Genomic DNA, 14,898 nt, shown 5'->3' with positions numbered 1-14,898 from the left:
GCACTCTTGCTGGTACTGATTATGTATCTTCAAGGCAATTAAGCAATATTAAATGAGCAAGGCCGATGTAAGGCTGAATCTGCTGCAGGTTAAATGCAAGTTTGACAGAGGTGCAACAAAAATGACTGTTGGACAATGATTGGTAATATCTAGAAAACACATTGTGATGCAAATCTATTAAGGTAAAAAGGAAGCGGGAAATAGACTGAATAGATGATTGAAAAAAATTAAAATGATAAATTGAAAAAATAAATCTCTAAAAAAAAGTTGATGTTTGCCAGAATTGATGGGAATCAGATGTGTTTACAGCAAAACCTGACAAAATCATCAAATGGCAGAGTATAATGAGCAGAGAAAGTGACAAGTGAGTGGTTAAAACAATGAACCAGATACAAAATGCTTACACTGCCAAGGCAAAACAACTCCAAAAACGCACTTGTTGAATTTTCACTAAGTTACTTAGCCTATAATGTGACAATTACATTATTATAAAGATTTTATATTCATGTACCAAGAAATTTGCATAGTGTACAATGTGTTTCAAAGAATACCACAGTAGAACCTACATGAAAAAAATGGTACATCATGATAACTTATACCAAATCACCGCATCTATGCTGAATATGTTTTTTGGTAATTTCTAGCAGTATATTGCTATTTCGTCTAGTGTTTTGATTAATTTGTTTACAAACTACCTTTACACTACTTAGTCCTTCACATGCTGTAGCCTACATTAACGTGCTGATCGTCATAAATACTTTATTCTTCGCTGGCAAATGCATTTCAGGTTAATTATCATGTAAATATTCCACTTTATCCAGCGTTTTGCACCGCGCCTGCCGCCTAATGATTCTATATGCGCACGAACCGTCTAAATGATTCAGACTGAATCGCGAACCTACAGTATTTGGAACGTTCGCAATGAATTGACTTAGTTGAAGCAATTGGGCATTGCAACAGTTCAGAAAACAAGACATTATTAGAGTAACTCACATTTTAGACAGTATTGGCAATAACGTGGTCTTTTTCTGGTACATTTGAACGAATCGGTTGAATTTATTTTTATTTATTTATTTTATTATTATTTCATAAAAGGAGATAATGGTGTGATTGATTGCTTTGGGAAAGTATAAAATAGAAAAAAAACAGAAAACAGAAAAGCTAAAAAAAAATAATTTTGTCTTTAAAAAAACAATTCAAAGAGGTTTTAGATCAAAGTCCTTTGCTAAATGAAAAAACAAACAAACAAAAACATATATTGTTGTTGTCAAGCTCTTTAAGTTTTATAATCCGATGTAAGACACGCTTATCCACACTTGTCCTCATAATCTGATATCTATGACCTGCTCCCTAGTCCCCACACGCACATCCGTGGCACAAATCCACAATGAAAGGCCTTCACAATTGGTGTGAGCAGATCTCTTGCTGTGGCTGGGTTGATAGGATAGCGTAGACCACCTTGTCGCCAACTGCGAGGTCGATGGAATTAACCTCACAAGGCATCAACAAGCCAGTCTTCTTCCCATTATTGACGTCTGTATTTGGAAAGGCAGTACTTATTGAAAAAGGGAGAAGACTGAACATGAATATCGATTGTGGGGGAGAGTGGAACTGAGGATGCGTTAAAAAGCTTCCTGCGGAGAAGAGATTGGGCTGAGTGTTTGTTCAACCGCTCTAAGACAGTCCAAGCATCACTGAGTAAAAATGCACTTTTGGATGCGGTTTCCTGGCTACATGGACACTGACTATTTTTTTTAGCTTGGGGTGTTGACAACAAAGCTTTGCCTGGTTTAGCTATTTTTCTTGAAACTATCTATTGTGTGCATTGATTTTGTTCGATTATGTTGGTTGTAACTGACAAGGAGGTCTATAACAGCTGCAGAAAATTATAAATTTCCTACTACACACACAATCTACTTTAATAACAATTTACATTTCCTCTAAAAAAAAACAAAACAAAAAAAAACAAGACCATTTATGAATGATATTTAATGGAGATTATGGCCACGTTCACACTATCATTTTTTGCGATTAACAACCGCACTTACAGGTGTGAGTCTCAAAATATTCCGTTCACAAGGCAGCTTACAGTCGCTTTTGGAATACTGTCTATATGAACGTGTAACAGGAGTCAAACCCGTATTCCTTACAAGTAACCATAGCAACAGTGACCAAAGTAATATCGAAGATGGCGACGTCCATAAAACTGAAAAATACGAATACGTTTGTCACAATGTAAATAACCGTACTGTGTGTGAAAGCAACCCTATTAAGGACTCAAATATTGTATTGACAACCGTATTCTGCTGCTGTGTGAATGTGGCCAATGTTTAAAATGTTTCCCACCCTACAAAATAGTGTAGTTAAAGTATCTGCTAAAAGTGATTCACTGAATCGCCAGTAACTAACCAGGAACTAACTGTCAAATTAGGTAGTAAAACAGTCTAAATTGGGAGTATGGATCAGACAGTTCATGCACGCAGTGAATCATTAAGCACAGTAAAACTATAACTCGATACAAACACAAACATACAATGCAACCAGTGTACCCTGACTCCCAAACTATTGACTCTTATGAACTTGTTCTTTTTAGTGAATCAAACACATAGAGCTTACAGATAATTGTGAGACTGACTGGTTGTTTATTTGACCACGTGTAGTTTTTTTTTTTTTTTTTTTTAATTGCTTAAAAGTAGCTTCCACAGACCACATATTAGCTATTGCTGACATGTGTGGTTTTAAAAAAAAACATTAATATTGATAATGGTCTTTTCTGCATCAATTGGCTTTATATATATACACATAGGAATTATTGTCAGCGATTTTGAGAGGAATCCTTATTTATTGAGCTTAAATATGCATAATGCATAGTTTGCAACCTGTAAATGCAATATAATGAGTTTACTGAACCTGAAATCATATCACACCTACTAATTATTGCAGGCAAAATTAAATTGCTTGGTTTTCAGAATATATTAATGCATATTAATTAATTTGGTAGACAACTGCATGCTGTGGGAGGACTCTTGGCATCTAATAACGTGGTGCTAAATAATTAAACCAACCTCATATTTTGATGCAATTTATAATTTTTGCTCTCTTTATCTCTCTCTTTCTCTCTCTCGCCTTTCAGAGGAAATACTTGATGAAATTTCAAATCAGTCTTTCATGCAATCACACACATAACACTTATAAAAGTTTCAAGATAAGAAAGTTTAATTTGCTATTTGATTATAATGCTGCATTGAGACTCATAACAAATTAATGTTAAATGCTGTCAATGTTAATTTGTGAATCCTCTCACATAATGATCCGAGAACTGTCATTTTGAATATATCTGCAAGCATAATAAAATGTTAGAGACTCAAAATAACATTTTAATTTAAATACAAAGATTATGAGCAGTACAAATGTTTTTATACAAAATAATCAGAGGTTAAAAGGGGAAATGAGCAAGAACTCTTTTGAACCAAGGCAACATATCACTATGCCCACTTGACCCTCCCTACAACGGCCTTTTTCTGTAGAAGGAAGAGTTAGCAGCTGTAAAATCTGATCTGAAGATTTTAATCATGTACACACAAGTCAGTCTGAATAATTAATTAATCCCACTCCATAACTCTGAGGGGGATTCCTTTTTGGGGACTGGCAACAAAAAACAGCTGGCACAGACCCGCCTCCCTCTGTAGCTGAGCAGATTGTGTGCGATTTTTACTGTTTGTTACACTCCCCGTGCTCCTCTCTGTCACAGCCAGAACAACGTGAGAAGGAGTAACATGTCCAGGAGCTATTTAGATAAAACCTGTCAGAGCTTTTAGTTTCACAAATCACACTGTGCTTCTCATTGAAGGATCATTTGTGGTACTGTGCTTATTTACAGAGTTTTAAAATGCACTGATGCTGTCAGTCTGACAATGAAAATTGTGATGCATTGATTACAGGTTTGATAATAAATTGCAGCTAATTACTACTAGTGTATTGCACACTCACCTCTCATTTAATTGTTATACAAAACAGTTATTGGCCTAGTTTCAGTTTTAAATAATCTACCAAATTCAGATCTAGTGTGGACGTGTACAGTGGTACCTCCAATTACAGTACATGTTTTTTAAAAAATAAAAATAAATAGGAAACTTGGATTAAAATGGTCATTTAAACAGTTTAATTTTAAATCTGTTTAATACTTTACTAACAATTTGCTCACCCTCAGGCCATCCAAGATCCTCCATTCATATTATTGCTTTCTCCAATGAAAAAAATCATCTTGTCTGAATCAGGAGAGAAATATGCACAAATCAAGCACAATTTACAAGCAGTCCAAAAGAGTTCTAAACAAATATGTTGGTAGATTTTGATGTCAAAGGACATTAGTGGATGGAATTTTTCACTGTAGGAAGAAACAAACTAATCTACATCTTGGATTTGCCTGGATTATTCTTTTAATCAAAAACAGAGCAAAAGCATACACCCATATAGTTGGTTCAATATAGCAGGAGTCTAAACTCAAACTACCTGCCAGTATATAAGGACTAAAACAAATAGCAATGAAAACGAAATTACTTTTTCAGTCGTACAGGCAAAATATAAAGTGTCTGTAGCTGTAGGTGATTCCCGGAAACCTAATCACAAGTGTGCATCAAAAATCCAATGTTGTGTGTGTGTGATTAAAAAAGGACAAATATTAAACCAAATATAGCATGTGTACGGGTCATTTGACACCCCAGATATATAGCATTTGAGTGCTTGGAGAGAAAAGGGTTCATTCAAAGTAGGTTGTAGCAGAATAACAGAGCTCAAAGATAGCAACATGTAGACATAAACACCTGCTCAGGCGGAGGAGTGTGAGAGTTCAACACAGCACCTGCTCTGTTGGAACATGAATCATCAGATGGCAGTGTGGAAAGCTTGAGATGCAAAGACTCTTCTGCTTTGATAGGGTTTATCATCACACCACATACAGATATTACATATATATATATATATATATATATATCAGCCTCTATATTAATCCATCCATCCATCCATCCACTGCCCAATCCCGCTGTTTTATATGTTCAAGAATGCTAGACCCCAAAGACAGGAAAACAAGGAAACACCCTGGACGGATAGCCGGTCAGACATTATTTGTGAACTTATGTTCAGCTATTCTTTTTAATAGGTATCTTTTAAGTATTTTTGAATTTTTCGGATAATCAGCCATCAAAGCTCATAAGGAAGCAAAACGTTACTTTAAGTTTCACAAAGCTGAATACTCACTAAAAACTCACACAGATCATGTTTTCATGCCATTTTAAGTCTCATTTTGATGTAACAAAGTGGTTATATCTAAGTGTGTGAGTTGTTTATTTACTTTTAAAAATTTGTCTTCCCATTAACGCCATTATATTGCTCATTTAGACTGATTCAAGAGGCAGGATTTATCGCATGAACCAATCAAAGCCGAGCATAACAAGTCATATCCAATCATATTGTGATGGAGGCATTGCCTCCTGTCATGTGCTGTGGTGCACTGTCGTATATATTAGAAATAGATAGACAGATAGATAGATAGATAGATAGATAGATAGATAGATAGATAGATAGATAGATAGATAGACGTCAGAAGGTCTGGTAACCTTGGCCATAGACATATATAAATACATATTTATTATTTATATATGTCTATGACCTTGGCTGCTTTGAATGGCCAAGGCCCGCCCAAGAGGCCGTATGACTGACAGGTAAAGCAACCAATCATGTTTTTGTTTTGTGTCGCGTCATGTTTAGGGGCGTGGAAATGTTGGCTGTGTCTGAAAGCTCTAAAATCCTGCCTTTGGAGGCAGTATTCCAAAGCAGGAAGGCATCAAGGCATGTCCGATTACAAATTCGATTTCACTTCCTGTCTCCGAAGGTACCTTCTTCTAATCGAATTTTGAAGGAAGCATAGATGTATCCTTCGCTGCCTTAGATATCCCACAGTTCTGTGCGTTCCATTCCGTGACGGTTGAGCTAAAAAAATAAAGATGGCATCTGAAAGTTGCGTTTGCTGGTCAGTTTGTGTGTAAATGTATATTTCTGATACCTTTGATGTTATTTCTAGCGAGAAATCAATATTATAGTATCTAAATATTTGTTTAGTTATCATCAAAACTCATTCTATTTTGTTGTAGATCATTAAACTGTTACGTTGCCTCAGAAGCCTGTCCGAAAACAGTTTCATGAGGTGCCTTCGTGCAAAAACACTGCCTGCAAAGTCATTGACTGATAAGGCAGCAAGGCAGCAAGGCAGCAAGTCAGCTGTCTAGGCTTTCGGACGCAGCCATTGCCACAATAACAGAGTGGTGTGTAAAACTCTTGGACATATTTTAAAGATTCTATGCCGCAAACTTTAAAAATTTCACATACTTTTGAAAATCCAGTTTAACTGATCCTGATAAACGCTCATCGTCACAGTTGTAAACACGACGGTTTTCTTCTTTCATGAGGGGGTTTGGCGACACAGCATTTTTGTTTCCAGGCGGAACGTTAAAGAATGCTACAAACACGTCTCCTGAAAATCTTGTATAATCTAACCTATGCGATGACGACTTCAGAACTCTTTAAGTAGAGAGATAGATAGATAGATAGATAGATAGATAGATAGATAGATAGATAGATAGATAGATAGAGAAAAAGCTGAAATATAAAATAGCACTAAAATATAAAAACCTAACACACATAAGGAAGCAGCCACATACAATATTCTAAATAATGTAAAAAGCAAGAGTGCATGTAGACATGTTTGTTTTCCTGTTTTCAGTAACTTTATATTGGTAATCCTTGGCAGCGCAGGAGCTAATCCTTTCCTGCAATCTCATCCAATCTGGTGAACTCAGCCAGCTTTATCTTCCCTTCTTATTGTAATGATAATAATAACCAGTCGCTGTCCTTTCATCTTTCTCTCCATTACTATTGTATCCTCTGCCTTTTGCAGGATCAGAAAAGCAGATGGCCTTTTTGGCTTTGCTTAATGTAATCCCACAGAAAATTCATTTTAAATACGAGCTCAAAATCTTTAAGTAGGTGGTCTTAGGTCCAGTACCACATGTTTGCAATAAAACCTTGGTCTTTTGTTTGCTCCATGTACTGATATACTGAGTACTCTGCCTTACAAACAGCATACAGTGCTGTTTGTTATCCAAGGTTTGTTGGATAGGTTTGTTTGCATTTAAGAGATTTTGAGAATAAATTAAATACTAATCTAATTAGAATATACAGCAACCATTCAATGTGTCAGTGGAGAAAGATGCTTGTTGCAACAGATGGTGTAGTTATGATGTTCACCAGCAGGTGCTAACTAAACTGTTAAACCAGCCAAATCTTGACCTCTTGAAACAGATAATTTCATACTAAATTCCCCTCAAAGAAACGGCCTGAAGTTGCAATTAAGCCTATTTATTTTTTCCCCCATTAATCATTTGTTTTAGGAAAGCTTGGCTTGTTTTCATCTTAAAAACCCTGAATATTTTGCTTCATGTGAGCATTATACGTTAGATCTGGCTCAGTGATTATTTTAAGCTTCATGCTTATTCCACTGTTAATTGACTTGTCTATTTTGTTTTTAATTTTTTTAAATCTTTGGGAGTGATTTCTCTTTGGAGCTTTCCAAAACCACTTCCATCTAGGTTGTAATGTCACACATCAAATTCTTTGGCACATTAAGCCCTTTTTCTTCTCCTTTAAATAGACAAACTCGGTTATCGGTTTCATCAAGGATTTTATTGCATAAATGTATGAAAGGTCCTTGCATTTGCATTCAAGTATCCTCTCCTTATCTCCACCCAGAAGCCCACTTTCTTTCCCCTATAAGTGAGCCCTCTTTGCTGGTGGAAAGGTCAGGCCTCAGCTAGGCGATGACCCGCAAGAACAGCTTTCATTAGAAATCAATTGCTGGGACCTTTTCATGGGGAGCAGTTTAGCTCAGGACACTCATAAAACGCTCAGAGAGAGAGAGAGAGAAAGAGAGCTGGCCTGAGGGTATCTCAAACACGAGGCTCAAATATAAGCAAATATGTGTTTAATCTGTTCATCCCACTACTTCTGAAGTGCTAAAACACACCCACACGTATACCGTCATACACTCTTCTACTGTAATTTTCTTCAAGATCTAGGTGGCTTTTTAGGTTTTAGATTTTGCGCCACATTCTGGGGTGTATTTAACACCCTGTGGAGTGTGTTACAGATTTTATATGTGTGGATGGGTGAAAAAGATTACCAGAGAAAATAATAGCAGCGTTTTAACCACACTTAACAGGATTCTGTGTATTTCTTTGTCATGTATATATGACTCTGTCTGCTATCGAGGTAGAAGCCTCTGCATTAAATTTAAAATGTGTATTTCAAATGGGAGAAGTAAAAAGTAAAAAGAAGTGTCAGAATTTACATTTCCTAAACAGTGCTGTCAGAATTATTCTGTGTTTCTTGAAGAGAAGAGGATCATTTGTTCCAGTAGCTTTACTAAATGGCCCATTTGATAGGCCATAGGGCATTTGATAGGTTGCCGTTTGTTTTTAAACAAACACAAATATAAGACTAAGAAACACAATGAACATAATAATAATAATGCATTTATTTAAATTTATGTTAAAGATTATGATATTATATTATTAGATGTTATGATAAAAAAGTGATTAATTTATTTTTAAAGTGACTATTATCATAATACTGCATTCCAATAATAAATTATTCATATATTTATTAATATAATAAAATACACCATTCATATGGTAACACAAAGTAAGAAACCAAAGCCCAAATAAAATATTATAATGATAATTACGTGTTATAAACAACAACAACAACAACAACAATACTACTACTACTACTACTACTAATAATAATAATAATAATACATTGTTGTTATTATTATTATTATTATTATTATTATCATTATTATTATTATTATTATTGTTTATGTTGTTATAAGTAATAATAATAATAATAATAATAATAATTATTATTATTATTATTATTATTATTGTTGTTGTTATTACTGTTATTTAAATGTATATTTTATGATGATTATTTCTAAATTATTAATATATGTTAAAGTTTTGGTAAGTTAGTTGTTTTGGAAGAGACACAACAACAACAACAACAACAACAATAATAATAGTAATAGTAATAATAATAATAATAATAATTTAATAATTTAAAGATTATGTATTATGAGATGATTAAGTGATTATTTTTTTTAAACAAATGACTGTTATCATAATAATACAATCAAATTATTTGTATAATAAATTATTCATATAATAAAATATAACATTAAAATAAACTATACCAAATAAAATCTTATGATAATAGTAAAATACCCACCTATCCATCCATATATTATTATTATTATTATACATAATTACCATTGTAATATCATTATAATAAATTAGTTATTGTGTTTTTGACATTATATAAATTATTTTTTTCACATAATAAAAATAATAATAAAAATAATAATAATAATCATCATCATCATCATCATCATTATTATTATTATTATATGGATAGGTGGGTATTTCTACCTTTTTTAATCTTTTGTTGTTGTTGTTGTTGTTGTTGTTTATTTTAATGTGTGATGATAATGATTAATGATGATGATAAAAATGTTTGTTAATAGTAATAGTAATTAATATTATTAATATTATTAAATATTATTATCCCCCTCATAATCATAACATATCAAAGTATACTACAACATTAAAAAAAATCTATTCTAATATTCTAGTATTCTAATAATAATAAAAATAATAATAATTATTATTATTTAAAAAAATAATAATAATATAAGTTAAATAATCATTATTAATAATAATATTATTACTCGACTTATAGCCATATAAACAGTTTCTACAGTTTATCAGGTTATTTTCCAGAACAAAAAGAAAAACAAAAAGAAAGAAAAAAAAGGGGGGAAAAAAGAGCAGGAGAAAGGCAGAGATTTTGTGTTTATTTATGCGTTTCTCATTACCATTACAAATCCTCAGCTAGATATAAGTATCCAGATTTGAAAATGCTTGTACAAAGTCCAGGTCAAAAGTGCATTCGAGTATGAACTTCCGCACACCGACTCTCTCTTTCTCGTAAATGAAAGCAGTTTGCTCATTAACTACTGAACACAAACATCTTCAGTAGCCCCTTTGTTATTGTTCCCCACCATGCCATACCGCAATTACTGCAGGCAGTTTGTGATATTACAGCCCTGATTATAACTGCTATTCCACTTGTGCAAGAGCCTCTCGTCATAATGGAGCGTCCAGCAAAACAGCTCAGCCAATTAGGTTTCATTTAGTCCCTTATTGCAAATGTCACATCAAGAGCGATTGACCCCGGGTCTGCACCCCCCTCCACTCTGCCTCATACAAAACTAGTCTTGGCACAGCCTAATACTTCTGATGCTCATACGGATACCGGCCGTGTATTCCCGCAACAGTTTCCAAGGGCAACTAGGCCAGTGCTGCCTGTCTGATCTGGTTAATGTGGCTGTAATCAAATGAGGGAAATGGCTCTTATGCAGGTCAATTATGTATCTGCCGCCCTGCTGAGGAGACGTGGCCTGAGTGGTAACAGGGGCTCGGAGGGGCCAACAGGGACGCCGTCCTCCCACTCGTTCTTTCTTCCTGCTGTGCATCAATATTCAGGCCAGGCAGGAGAAACGACAGGACAGAGTGTAGTTGGCTGTCATTCAGTGCTGTTCCCTCTCCTGAATTTCTTTTAATTATCATCTTCCTGCTACTCAGACTTTAATAAACACCTAAGATGATTCCTTCTGTGGTTCAGCAGGTCGGAGCTACTCTATATATTGTCTTGCTCTTGAGTTTTATGAGTTATATATATATACATACACCATAGGTATATAACTGCCTAGAGAGTTTTGGGGGTATTATCATAATAATGCATTCTTATTCTTATTCTTATTCTTATTCTTATTCTTATTCTTATTGATGATTATAATAATGACGACAATAGTTAATATTATAATTAATGTAGCTTTATGTATTAATAGTAATATATTGTATAAAAAATAAAGCACAATATATTATTACAGTACTTTTTCTATTTTAATGCATTATTAAAATAATGGTTGTAACAGCAAAATGTAAACATATTTATTGTTATTAACATTAAACATTAATTAGAAATTAATAATAATAACAATAACAATTATTATTATTATTATTGTATAAAAATACAGTATATCACAATATATTACAATACTTTTTTTATTTTAATGTATCATTAAGATAATGTTTGTAACAGCACACGTAAACATTTATTGTTATTAACATCAAACATTAATTAGAACTACTACTACTACTAATAATAATAATAATAATAATTATTATTATTATTATCAATATTATTATTATATAAAAATACAGTATATCACAATATATTATTACATTATTTTTTTCTATTGTAATGCATCGTTAAAATAATGGTTGTAACAGTAATAAGTAAACATTTATTGTTATTATCATCACACATTAATTAGAAATAATAATAATCATCATCATCAAGCAGTTTTATGCGTGCATTAATCGCAATATATTATTCTAATACTTTTTCGATTTTAATGCATTATTAAAATAATGGTTGTAATAGCAATACTTAAACATCCATTGTTTACATATTAATTATAAGTTATTATTATTTATTATAAATAATAATAAATGTTGTTTTATATCATAGACACACACACACACACACACATATATATATATATATATATATGTGTGTGTGTGTGTGTGTGTGTGTGTGTGTGTAATGCTTTTTCTATTGTAATGCATTATTTAAATAATGGTTATAATATCAATATTACTTAATACTTATTACTTATCACACATTAATTATAAACTATTCTTATTATAATTATACATTTAATCATATTAAATACTACTACTCAATACTACTACTACTACTACTAATAATAATAATAATACAGATGAACAGTTTTATATTTTGCAGATGTCACCAAAAACCATGTTTATCACAGGTATATATTTAGCCAGAGTTTTGTGGGCTTTTATACACATGCAAGATGTTTATTTATGTGAAGAAGTGCAAATTAAATGAAGTTTTTATTTTTTGAGAATGTTTAAGATGCTATCTTCTCCTAATTGACATCAGTGAATCACCGCCGCTGAACGCCGCAATGAATTTAATCACACAAACCTTTAAGTCAATTACCGTCATGTCATTTCTGAATACACAAGAAGTCAATTAGCAAATGATGGTGTTTAACAACAGTTACTGTTGTGTGAACACATTTAAAGCATGCTTGTTAAAAAGGGCCCCATGACACCTTTCACTACAAAAGCGATGTTTTTGCAAACATTTTATGTCAATCCACTGATATTTTGCACTCTTTCTTCTCGTTCTCATCGTGTAAGTCCCACTGCGATACCTGCTGCTAGTACACTGGGGCATCGGCTAATGATGCCGAAAGCTGACAGAAGTCTGGATATCGTCTGATCTGGCTAAGGATTTGGCAATGAAGCGTGTTTTGGCAGATGAGGTCTTTTTGTGATGTAGCCAGGGGGCAAGACATCTTCCACTTGGCTATAAAGTGCTTTGGGAGAACAGAAAGCCCCCACATGAAAACAAATTAGTGTCACCTTCATCCTCCTGACCTGTCGTTCCAAATAGACCAACACATTTTTAGTCAGCTGAGAAGATTTCCCTGTGCTTCATGCAGCGCTCCCAACTGGCTTCTCTCACAATCATTACACAGTTAGCGATTTCCAGGCGTACATGTTAGCATGCGCAGCGAGCATGTCGGAACCCTGGGGAAAGCTTTTAGGACTAATGTGACAGTGCTGCTCTGATGTCCTACAGGTAAAGTGACATTCATCATCCTGCCTTGAGACTGGGTGACCCCAAAGAGCTCGCTCGAGAAAAAGATTGAGCTTCTGTTTTTCACGGGAGATCATTTCATAGCCTTTAGCCTTCTGGCTCCGGGGACAGTATTAGAAGTGTGTCTGGAGAAGTCACTCTATATGTTGATATAAGAGCGGAGGGTCACGGAAAAGGAAGAGTCTGTTAGGACAGGAAGCGCCAACAGTTCTGCATCGATCCGTTTGGCCTCGGATGGCGAGGCACGTTTGGTCAGCAGGAACACTCATGGATCATTCATCCATGAGGCCACATATAGAACGTCAATGGCATTAGTGGCCTCAAAAAACAAAATGACATTTGATCTCACATAATATATATAGCATATATACATATAGAGAGGGAATAAATGGAATTCTTGGAAGTTTGTGATACTGACCATGTGAGCAATGATGTTTCGATCTTAAAAGCAATTTTGACTTTTTTGGAGGGGAATTTATTTATTTATTTATTTTTAAAAATGATCAGTTATTCTTTTTGCTCATGAAGAAAAAAGATTCAACTGCAAAAATATCTACAGTATCTTTAACTAATAATGGCAACCTTGAAAAACATAAGCAAAGATCTTTCATTCCAAAATAAATGAATAAATAAATAAAACATCTATCCTATCATTGAAGTAAACAGTGTTGGGGGTAACACATTACAAGTAATGCAAGTTATGTTATAATATTACTTTTTTTTCAAGTAACTAGTAAAGTAACACATTACTTTTGAATTTCTAAGAAAATATCTAAGTTACTTTTTCAAATAAGTAACGCCAGTTACTTTTTTAGCCATTTATTGATTGACGAGTCTCGTCTGGAATTTGGGAGTAAACATGATGTTACTGTATTCTAGACTAAATGTGAACATGCATTAATTCATCTCACTCACAAAAAAAAAGATACAGTATTCCTCAAAATGATTAAAAACAGTGAAATGCAAACTCAGAATAAGAGAGTCAGAATATGCAAACTCAGAATAAGAAGAGATGCAACCCTACAATAATTAAATATGTTAAATAATACAAATATCCTTTATGTATTTAATCCCATTTTATTAACCAGTGTATTTACTGCTGACCTTTGATGATGCAATTCAACCGTACTTTTAGATAAACTAACATTTGTGCTTCATTTTTCTATAGCTGAAGAGTGATCTTCTCCTGCATAAATGTACTTTTCTTTCAGCCTGAGGTGAATTCATTTCACTTTTGGTGTTAAAAGGCTTTTACATTAGAATTGTTTTATATTAAAAACAAAGAAGCAAGCCTTGCCCAGATTTAAAAAGTAACACACAAAGAGCATTACTTTCCATAAAAAGTAACTAAGTAACATAATTAGTTACTTTTCAGGGAGTAATGCAAAATTGTAATGCATTACTTTTAAAAGTAACTTTCCCCAACACTGGAAGTAAAACGATATAATATGTGTGAAAAAATCTCAAAATGTTATTATGAAGTAATTGTTTTTCTCTAGTTCACATTGACCACAATTATTGGCACCCAATTATCGCTATGTCCTTTTCTGAAGATAACAGTTCTGAGTTTTCTCCTATAATGCCTGATGAGTTTGGAGAACACCTGACAAGAGATCAGAGACCATTCCTTCATCCAGAATCTCTCCAGATCTATCAGATTCCCAGCTCCTTGTTGGTGATTTATCTCTTTAATTAACCCCACTCATTTTCTGTTGGGTTCAGGTCGGGAACGAGCACATTTTTTGTGTTGATGTTTTTATATCATTGTCCAGATGGAAGATCCGATGCTGGCCCATTATAAGATTTCTAAGATCTTTTATCTGTTGATATTTGCTAGAATCCATGATGCCATGTATCTGAACAAAATGTCCAGGACCTCCAGCAGAAAAATAGGCCCAGAACATTGAAGATCCAGCAGCATATTTAACTGTGGGCTTTTTATTACTGTTTGCACCAAACCCATCTGGTGAGTTTGTTGCCAAAACGCCCTTTCTTTTGTTTCATCTGACCATAGAAGCCAGACCCGTT

This window comes from Labeo rohita, chromosome 14, assembly GCF_022985175.1.
Source record: "Labeo rohita strain BAU-BD-2019 chromosome 14, IGBB_LRoh.1.0, whole genome shotgun sequence".
NCBI classification, from domain to species: domain Eukaryota; kingdom Metazoa; phylum Chordata; class Actinopteri; order Cypriniformes; family Cyprinidae; genus Labeo; species Labeo rohita.
This window is presented reverse-complemented; position numbering follows the sequence as displayed.